The sequence below is a fragment of the Dermacentor albipictus genome, chromosome 5, assembly GCF_038994185.2.
Source record: "Dermacentor albipictus isolate Rhodes 1998 colony chromosome 5, USDA_Dalb.pri_finalv2, whole genome shotgun sequence".
Classification (NCBI taxonomy): domain Eukaryota; kingdom Metazoa; phylum Arthropoda; class Arachnida; order Ixodida; family Ixodidae; genus Dermacentor; species Dermacentor albipictus.
In genome coordinates this window covers 156,517,478-156,526,362 of record NC_091825.1, presented here as the reverse complement: position 1 = coordinate 156,526,362, position 8,885 = coordinate 156,517,478, and the positions used below count along the sequence as shown (strand labels likewise).

Sequence of the window (8,885 nt, the reverse complement as noted above, 5' to 3'; positions counted from 1 at the left end):
ACATTATCGGCCCTGGAGCTTGGGTCCTGCGCTAATCAGTCAAGTAGCCGACAACTGACGGCCCAAGTCAGACCCTGGCGAGGTTTCTCTAGAGCATGTACTCTGCATATGTGAATCCATTTGCAGTATATTTACTGTACAGCATGTTATTTACTGTTTATTGCATGTTATTTACTGTTATTTACTGTTATTTACTGTGCATGTGTGTTACAGCATTTGTACATGTTGTAACTATGTCACTGACTATGTAAGTCAAGCTTGACTGCGGTTTTCTGTTTTTATAGGGAACTACAGTGCATCGGACTCGCATCAGGTCGTCTATATAGTATGCAGTACATTGAACATTATTTGGTTTTGTTCGTCCCTGAAGTTATAACTTTTTACAGCGAAGCTGTTTATGACTATGGTTTCGTGAATTTTTTTTTTGCGTGAGCAAAAACCGTGGGCCCATCACGCAGATAGTGAAATACCGGGCCGACCAACGGCGGAGGTAAAGCAGGCTTCAAGCACTCCGCTAACTTTCAAAAATAAGTTTGATACCTTGGGTCCATATAGAACCCGTATCAGATAGCTGATAAGAACATATGCTACACTTTTACTCGCGTCGGCATGTCTACGTTCGCACCGCTCTCTCTTTGTCAGCGTTCCAAGCGCTTACTCATCTACTTTCCTTTCCTTCCGCTCTCTTGCGGTGGCGGTACCGTCAAAATGTCACGCGCGTCTAGTTCCCTCCGGTTCCTCGGGGCGGCGTTCCCGTCATCCACGTGAATGTATATAAATATCACGGTAAATGAATAATTATCTTTGTTCAACATCCCATGTCACCTTTGTGTCGTGTGCTAAACAGCTTCGCTGGTCATCCACCTTCACAGAGTGGAATGGCTCATACATTTATGCGAAGCATATTACTAGAGCTCAACCCAGCTCCTCAGGCGCGGTGGTGTCGCCTTCAATACCACGTGACACCATGACGTCACGACAGAGGAGAAACGGGGCTCCAACTCGCGCCGTCGCTCGCGGCGTCGCCTTCAAGGCTGACCACGTGACACCGTGATGTCACGACATAGGAGAAACGGGGCTCCAACTCGCGCCGTCGATCGCGGCGTCGCGGCGGTATATAAGCAGCTGCGCTTGCCTCTGCTAGACACTCACGAGGTGAGATGCCTCCTGGAGACAGAGCTGCTCGTTGGAATGAGAAGCGAAGGTTGCGGCGTGCTACAGAGACTGTTTCTAGGTGGCTTTGCTACGGCGCAGCGACTACGCGCCCCGCATCGGACGCGGTGAGCGTCGAGCAACGCAGCGTTCGGCGCGACAACGAAATGTGCGCCTGAGCAAGCGCCGCACGTCTGAGCCGACGCCGATGACACCGGCTTTTCTGCGACACGAGCTCCTTAACGCTGTCGCGTTAAAATAAAGGCTAGTATGCTTCGCATCCTGGGCTTAACCTTAGCTAAGCCACAGCCAGTTTTTTTTCTTAACATGAGAAGACTTTGCTTTAATATTTTTTGTACAACGATGGTTTCCTTACCTGCAAACTGAATCATGTAACCGCGCACAACCAACCGGAGCTATTTCTGGCCAACCTCCCTGTCATAACCTCCCCGTTTTCTTTGCATCATTTCTCCCGCATACACGGAATAAGGCAGCTTGCTACTGGTTAGCGCAATAAATAGATAAGTACAATGGAGGAGGACAGAACAAGCGCTAACAAGGCACTGAAAGCATCACGTGACACAAGATGCGGCCTAGAGTATGTTTCTTTCCCATGGGCAACAGAAAAAAAAGACTTTCCTTGATATTTTTCTTTGAGCTTCACTCTTTGACGCCGTTCGTGCGATAATACTGCGGTGTAACCGCGGATCACCATTGCTGAGAAGCTTGGAGGGAATTCCGCAGTATCTGCTGTGGAATTATCGTAGTATCTTCGCAATGACAGCGACTCGCACTGAACGCACGTCTTTTGAGATTCTATATACGGTTGTACGCAGGTCAATTACAAACATTTTTTGCTTGCGCTCCTAGCTCTCTTGACCGCTGCCGCTACTCTAGTACCAGTGTTTCCTTATTGTGGCGTTTCCAGTGTGTTGTATCTTCGATAAGTTGCGTGAAATGATTATTTAGTGCTTGCGTGCAAGAAGTCGCTGTCTGCTGATGCCAACTTGGTTATTTGTTGGGAATGTCAGTGTACCGACCTCACAGAGAAATAGAAAGGCGCAGTTGACATAGCTTTTATTAGAAATAATGAATTTACCAGGACGGGTTGGCAGTTCGAGACCAACGTATTCGCAAGGCGGGGTAGCTGTCCTCCTAGCCAAAGCTAGTATTTTCATGGTACAGTTGCGCGAAACGTAGGAACACATAATATGAAGGCCGGAAGCAAAGGCTCTTTCTCCTTCGGAGGCCACAGAAGTAGTCAAAGACCTATTTTTCCGGATGTACTAGTTCCGAACATTAAAAACAGTACTGCAGTAGCCTCACGCAATCCAGAAACAACAGACTCCTTTGTCATCGTAAAAACAGAGGGACGCAGTAGTAAGCCGCCAGGCGCTGTCACTTAGGCTACTGAATGATGCCTAACGACGTCGCATTGAGATTACACCGGGCAAATTGGCATGTCCGGGATATGGCAAGTTACTCAAAGCGCTTATTACTTACTGCGAATACCCGAGTACCCTCTTTTCTCGACATTCAAGCTCATTCCAGCAACATTCTACGTTCTGATCTCCTTGCCTCAGAACTGAAGAGCTGGACCGCTGCTCCGCAAGAAGAACATCCCAAAGTTGGCCCACTGCTGGTGAACCACATAAAGACCATTAACGCGTCCAGTAAACAGGTTTCAGCGTAAAAATTGGGCCCCCATTTGCACTCTGACAGCCATGACTTGGACTAGGAATCGTTTAAACATAAACGTCCTCTCTCGCTCTCTGCTTCACGCAGGCTGGATCAGATCCATTTCAAATCCACAAAGTGCGCTTTGATAGCATTGAAAACAATTCTTGAGGGCAGATGCATTCTTGGCAAGAATTTCTTTCGACATCCTACTTACGAATCCCAAAGACATCTTGCACATAACGGTGTTTCTTGGTTGTTTGTTTATGCGATATTCTCATCTCAACGCGCTGTTTCTCTAAGAGTTTCTTTTTAAATGTCACTGTGTTGCTTTGATCGCTACGTTGTAATGTCCTTGCATGTGCAATAACGTTTCTACTGCTCGTTCTTGTACAAGCAGTGTACAGTCTACACACACTATGGGCCTATGTGTAAAAAAAATTGGAGGACACTCAAGCTTCGCCTTTAAGATTGAAACGCGACAGCATTAAAAAATCCCTGGCTGCTTCTCACGCTTCCCGGAAACTGCAGCTTATGTAACATTAATGTTTATCGGGAAACGCTGGCGGCGATCATTGTGCACGAAGGCGAACTTTCTGGTAGAATCGCGGCCTCTTGCGTGGGCCGATCCCGGAGTTTGTGCACAGCCGCGCCATAAAGTTTAGTTTAAATACGGGGTCCATAACTGTTAGTTTGGACCCCCGTCCGCCGTAAAGGCCTTTCGGGAAAAATTGGCCGGTAATTCGGTCCTTATAGAAAGCTTCGGCGAGTGAGAGAGCTCAATTATGAAGTTCTTCCGGATTGCACCCAGCCAGCAATTCGCCGACAACCGCGGCCCGAGATTGAGCACGTAGTACAGTTAAAACCATATCGCACACCATAATAGTCATGGTTTTAGACCATTGTGTTTGTTTTGGGACGTCTCTCAGCCCGTCAATGATTTCTTTAGCATCGAGTAGTTGCTCTTCTGGGAGGAGGGGTAATGCCACGTGCTTGTGCCAGGCGCTCGGGCCACTTGCTCTCAGAAGAAGTCGAGGGCGCGTTGGCTCACGAGCTTGTGCCTTGGTCTTTTGTCGGTGCTGCGCTGCCCCTTCGACGACTTCACTTTAACGGCCTCTTTTAGAAGTCGCCTGTCAATTAAACATGATGATATAACAAGGCGTGACATATACATATGCCTAAATGTATACGGTAATTTTAGTTCACGGAGACGTTGACGCCGACATCGGATGTTGTGCGACGCGGGGCTCTTAACACTGCCGCGTCAAACTATATGTGTAACGGAACCACATATTCATGAGACAGCGAGTAACCGCCGCTATATATAAGGCCCATGATATCTTGCTTTGCAGACGATGCAACACCAGTACTCAGAACATGTCTTGGTCTCCAAGACATATATCTTCAATCGCCATGGTGGCCATTGTCAGATATTATTCTGTTGCAGCCAATTTTGCTACTTACGCCCTGATAGCACACATTAGGCACCTGACTCGGCTACCATGACACGATGTTGCTTGCCTTCCAGCAAATAGTTCACATTCAACATTTGCCAATGCTTGCCTTCCAACAAATAGGTCACATTCAACATTTGCCAAACCATTGCAAGGTGTCAGACCTTCTAGCCACGCCTGTTACATACTGTTACGCGCCTGCTACAGGACTGTCAGCACTATTGTGGTGTCTGGACCAGCCACAAGTAAAATAGACAATTCTGGGCATTGAACAGAAAGCCGGAACGCTATTGCATGCTTTAAGGCAAGCAACCTTGGAACATCTTTGCAACTTGCAGAGATCCCGGGAACGTGTCTGATAGGGTGAAACTCAACAGCTCTGCAGCTGCAGTCAACATCCCTATGAAACATGAAAAAAAGCAAGCTACATACGGCACGCATGACCACATCGAATGGCGTAGAATTTGGTGCATTCCACGCTGCACTCGAATTCATTAGTCAGGAGTTACCGCAACAATAAACGGTTTTCTGCGGCTCCAAGGCATACGGAACGCAATGCGCCGCATGCGAATAGTGCACTGAATATAAAGGCCCCACTGATAACCACCTAGCGGGCGTTTTCAAATGTACGATCAGGATGTAGTAGCAAACGACAACACTTAGCAGCAAGGATGACTGAAACTCGCGGCGGCGGCTTTCCTTTTGTTCGGGTGACAGACCGCTAATTATGCAGTGACAGCTGCCGCAAAGGCGCGGACCTCTATGACAGCGGACGTGTACACAATGTTACCGGAGTTCGGGACATCCCAGTCCGCATACGGGGCAGCTGCGCCCCGCAGACTACCGCAGCGAAGCCTATTTATACGAAGTGGAGCTAGTGTTAAGCACCTACTCTGTTTTCTTGAGCAGTGACATCGCCGAATAAACGCCTTCAATGTCGCCTCAAGAAGAGTAATTACGAATTGATTAATAGAAACGTGTGCACTAATGAACGATGTCCCCAAACGCACAAGTGAATAAAAGCGCAAGTTGGTGCGGCACCACCGATGCAATTTCGCTGCGTAAGTCGATGAACTGCCTTTCGCGCTGCAGTTTTAGTAATCTGAAATTTCTTTCTGACCTGCTTGTAAACGGAAAAAGTTAACGTCTTACCAACTTCTGCGTAATTTCTTCCCATTTTTAGCGAAGAGTGAAGCACACACTATATTTGAAACGGAGCTGCACTGTCCAAGGTAGATGCGCGCTGACGTCAGGGCCGGATTTCTTAGCTGTAATCATTCCAATTAAACACAGCGTAATTTAAGCCCCTTATAAACGACGCGAAGCGAAAGATTCATATTCAACAATTCTGCATGAAACAACTAACAGCTCAGCATGTGCGAAGCCTCGCATAAAATGGATCCAAGAACGTGAACTGTGTGACACCTGGCGTGACGAACTTGCCGGGCCGCATAAAGCCAACAAAATTAGTCCTTCAAGTTTCAGCAGCTTTAACAGAAAACACGATGCACTCGTAAAGTCCTGCACCTTAGCTACAGCAACAGGGTAAAAATACGGCCATCGACGCACATCGCCATGGTCAGAGGATCTTCATTTCCCAAAATGGTCAAGAGTCCAGCTGGTTCAATGCTGTCCGGAAAGCTTCACGCTCGTCGTCATACTGGGGACAGGGATATAGGACGTGTTCAGTCGCTTCTATAGTTTCGCAAGAGTAGCACATATGCGTATCCCCCATTTCAATGCGGCACGAGTAGGTCTTCGTAAATGCCACCCCGAGCCAGAGGCGGTACAATACTGTCGCCTCAAAGCGGGAAACTTTTGATGGCGCTTGTAACATTAGGGATGGATCAAATCTATGAAGGTGACATTTCGGCAGGTTGGTAAAAGACCAGTATTTATGTGTCATAGCTTTAGCCACGATAGGAAGCTTTCTTGCAGCGTCGGTTCTTAATAATGGGATTGGAACTGGTCGAGCATCCAGATGGGCAGACCGGGCGGCTTCGTCGGCGAGGTGATATGCAATGCTGGTATGTTCAGGTAGCCACTAGAATGTGATTTCATGCCCTTTAGCGATAGCTTGATAGTGGTCTTCTCTTATTTCATATGTCAGCTGCTCATGAGTCCTGTGGTATAGAGCAACATGCATACTCTGAAGTGCTGCCTTAGAGTCGCAAAAGATTACCTATTTCTGAGGTGTCTCTTGCAGGACGTATTTGACGGCAGTACGCAGGGCAGCAAGCTCTGCTGCCGTTGACGTTGTCATGTGGGACAGTGTCATGTGCCGAGTGCCCAAATGGGACTACCGCTGGTTAACTTTCTGGCCTTTCCATGCATCCTTCCTCTCTCTCCTGCTCTTATCATGTCAATCAAAAAAGAAAGTCTAAGTGACCCTTTATCCTCCTTTCTCCCAAATCAAATTGAGCAGAAAAGAAAAAGGCATTTAGTTTATAGTTTAGAAACTAGTCAGCGATAATAAAGTCGATTTTAACAAGGGATATGAATGGTAAACATGCCGGTCTGGTAAAATAACTATCTAGCCGTGCTCTCGATATATAGGGGGTTCCTGTATCTGGAAGTGATGACTGTGGACTTATTGTTCAGGCAAGGGGTGCGATGACAGAGTGTCGCGCTAATACGAGGGGAATTCGCGACCGTGGCGACGACATTCTGGTGTGGTTGGAGTGCAAGAACAGTGCTGTACTTAGAATTTGGTCCCAGACTATGGGACCCAGACTATGGCATGAGTCACTGTTCGTGAGTGGTGTTCTTGAGCGGAATAAGTATGGAAAGAAAAGATGTAGGCAGGACAGACGCCAGACCGCTTCTCTGCGCCCTTATTCCGCTCAACAACACACGCTGATGCACCAAGTGGGCAAACACTCAACGATTCTAAACTCGTATGTAGCTTTGGGAAGTTAAACCCCACAGTTTGATTGTTTGATAATTCAAATATGACATACAACAATTACACAATGAGACTTTTGAAATACAATAGATTTTTACGTGTCACCGTGAACATTTACATAAATTTTCGTCATTGCATGCGATTTAAAATAAAAAAACGGAAGGGAGTAAGAGAAATAAAGGAAGGGGGAATGGGGGGAGCCTTATATGCTTTGTTTGTCTTCTATGGGAGTGCATACATATTGCAGTGCCAATATTTTCGAATACCTACTACTTTTTCGTTCACGTTCACACTCACTTAAATGCTGCCGTTGCTTACCCCGGGGAACTACGTACCAAACTTTTCGGTCAGCTAGTGACTCCCTGAGAAGGAGTTCTGCGCCTTTAATGAGAAGGTCCTCGCAAAGTGATAGAAACAACTCACTGTCTGTGGCCTTGGCAACTACAACGTTGTCTAATTAGTGTGTTTAATTGGCTCCGTCACCGCGCCCTACCTGTCACTCGGGTCACGCAGTCGTGCAATTCGGTCTTCACTGTGCCATTGATCGTTTGTGTCTTAAAATACAGATTATGAGCATAGAGTTTGTTGGTAATAAATCTTATTATACTTATAAGTTCCTTAACTGTTATAAGCATTGATGGATATGTGCTGCTAGTTGTGGTGTGCTGCAATCCGTTGTTATTTTGTGCTCTATTCTGCGTTTGTGTTATTCTCTTTACTTGTGTCAGCACCACTGCGTTGTCGCGTGATGGCACTTAGTGCATTTTGTTATGTGGAACGTTTTGGTGGGATCATTTGAAAACTTTCTTGGGTTCCAAGAGCTTAATTTTCGCACACATGGACATTTTTGCGACTACTGAACCTGACACTACTAGTTTAAATATTAAGTAATATAGGGCACTTTGTTTACAGAAAACATACATTCTATTTTGTGTTTTCGTTGAGGATTCATCAATTTGAATGAACTTAGAAATGGGGACAGAGTTTGTGCACGTTTTCCTGGCGGTATAGTTTGCTTTAAAGCTACATACAGTATAAATATTTGATAAAATTGACTGAAGAAGTGGCACCATTTAAACTATAGTATAAGTTAGTACACGTGTAGTCCAAGAGAGGAAACTGCAGTGATGTAATCGTTCAGTGTTACAGAATACATACAAAAATTGAAGTCACACATGAGTACAAAAGCAGGTCACTGACCCTATCATCAGTGCGAGAAAGAGCCTGGAGCAACCGATGGCTGGCGCTAGCGACATCTGTTATGGTGGTTCTGCATCAAATTTCGCATTAATGGTAGAGACGAACCATAAAGGTTGTTTCCGTAGCGTCATGCGCATCAAATGTATTTTTATTCGATAATATTCCTTTTTACCGTTTTCAGAGAGCTATATTCTGATATGCGATTATTCAAAAGTCACACAGTATGGTCGCATACAATTTCATGTTTACTAGAAGCCAGTATTTTCGTTAGAAGTAGTGCAGGTGGTGCCATCTAGCACGAGGGAACACAAGCAAATGAAGAAGCATCGATTGTTTGGGGCACGGGCTGGCTGACGCGGGTTGGTTCGTGGTTGAAGCACCATGCGCCGCCTTCTGTCTACTCAGTGTGCAAACGATGCCCCGGTACTTGCCGGTAGCAATACTAGTTGGGATTGTCACCGCAGAAGTGCGCACGTGCATTTTGCCATTATTGACGC

The 8,885-nt window shown here is 46.3% G+C and overlaps 1 pseudogene; it reads right to left on the bottom strand.

Annotated features, from left to right (window-relative positions):
• Positions 1-436: 436 nt before the first annotated feature.
• Positions 437-611, bottom strand: LOC135902395 (U2 spliceosomal RNA; annotated as a pseudogene).
• Positions 612-8,885: the final 8,274 nt, after the last annotated feature.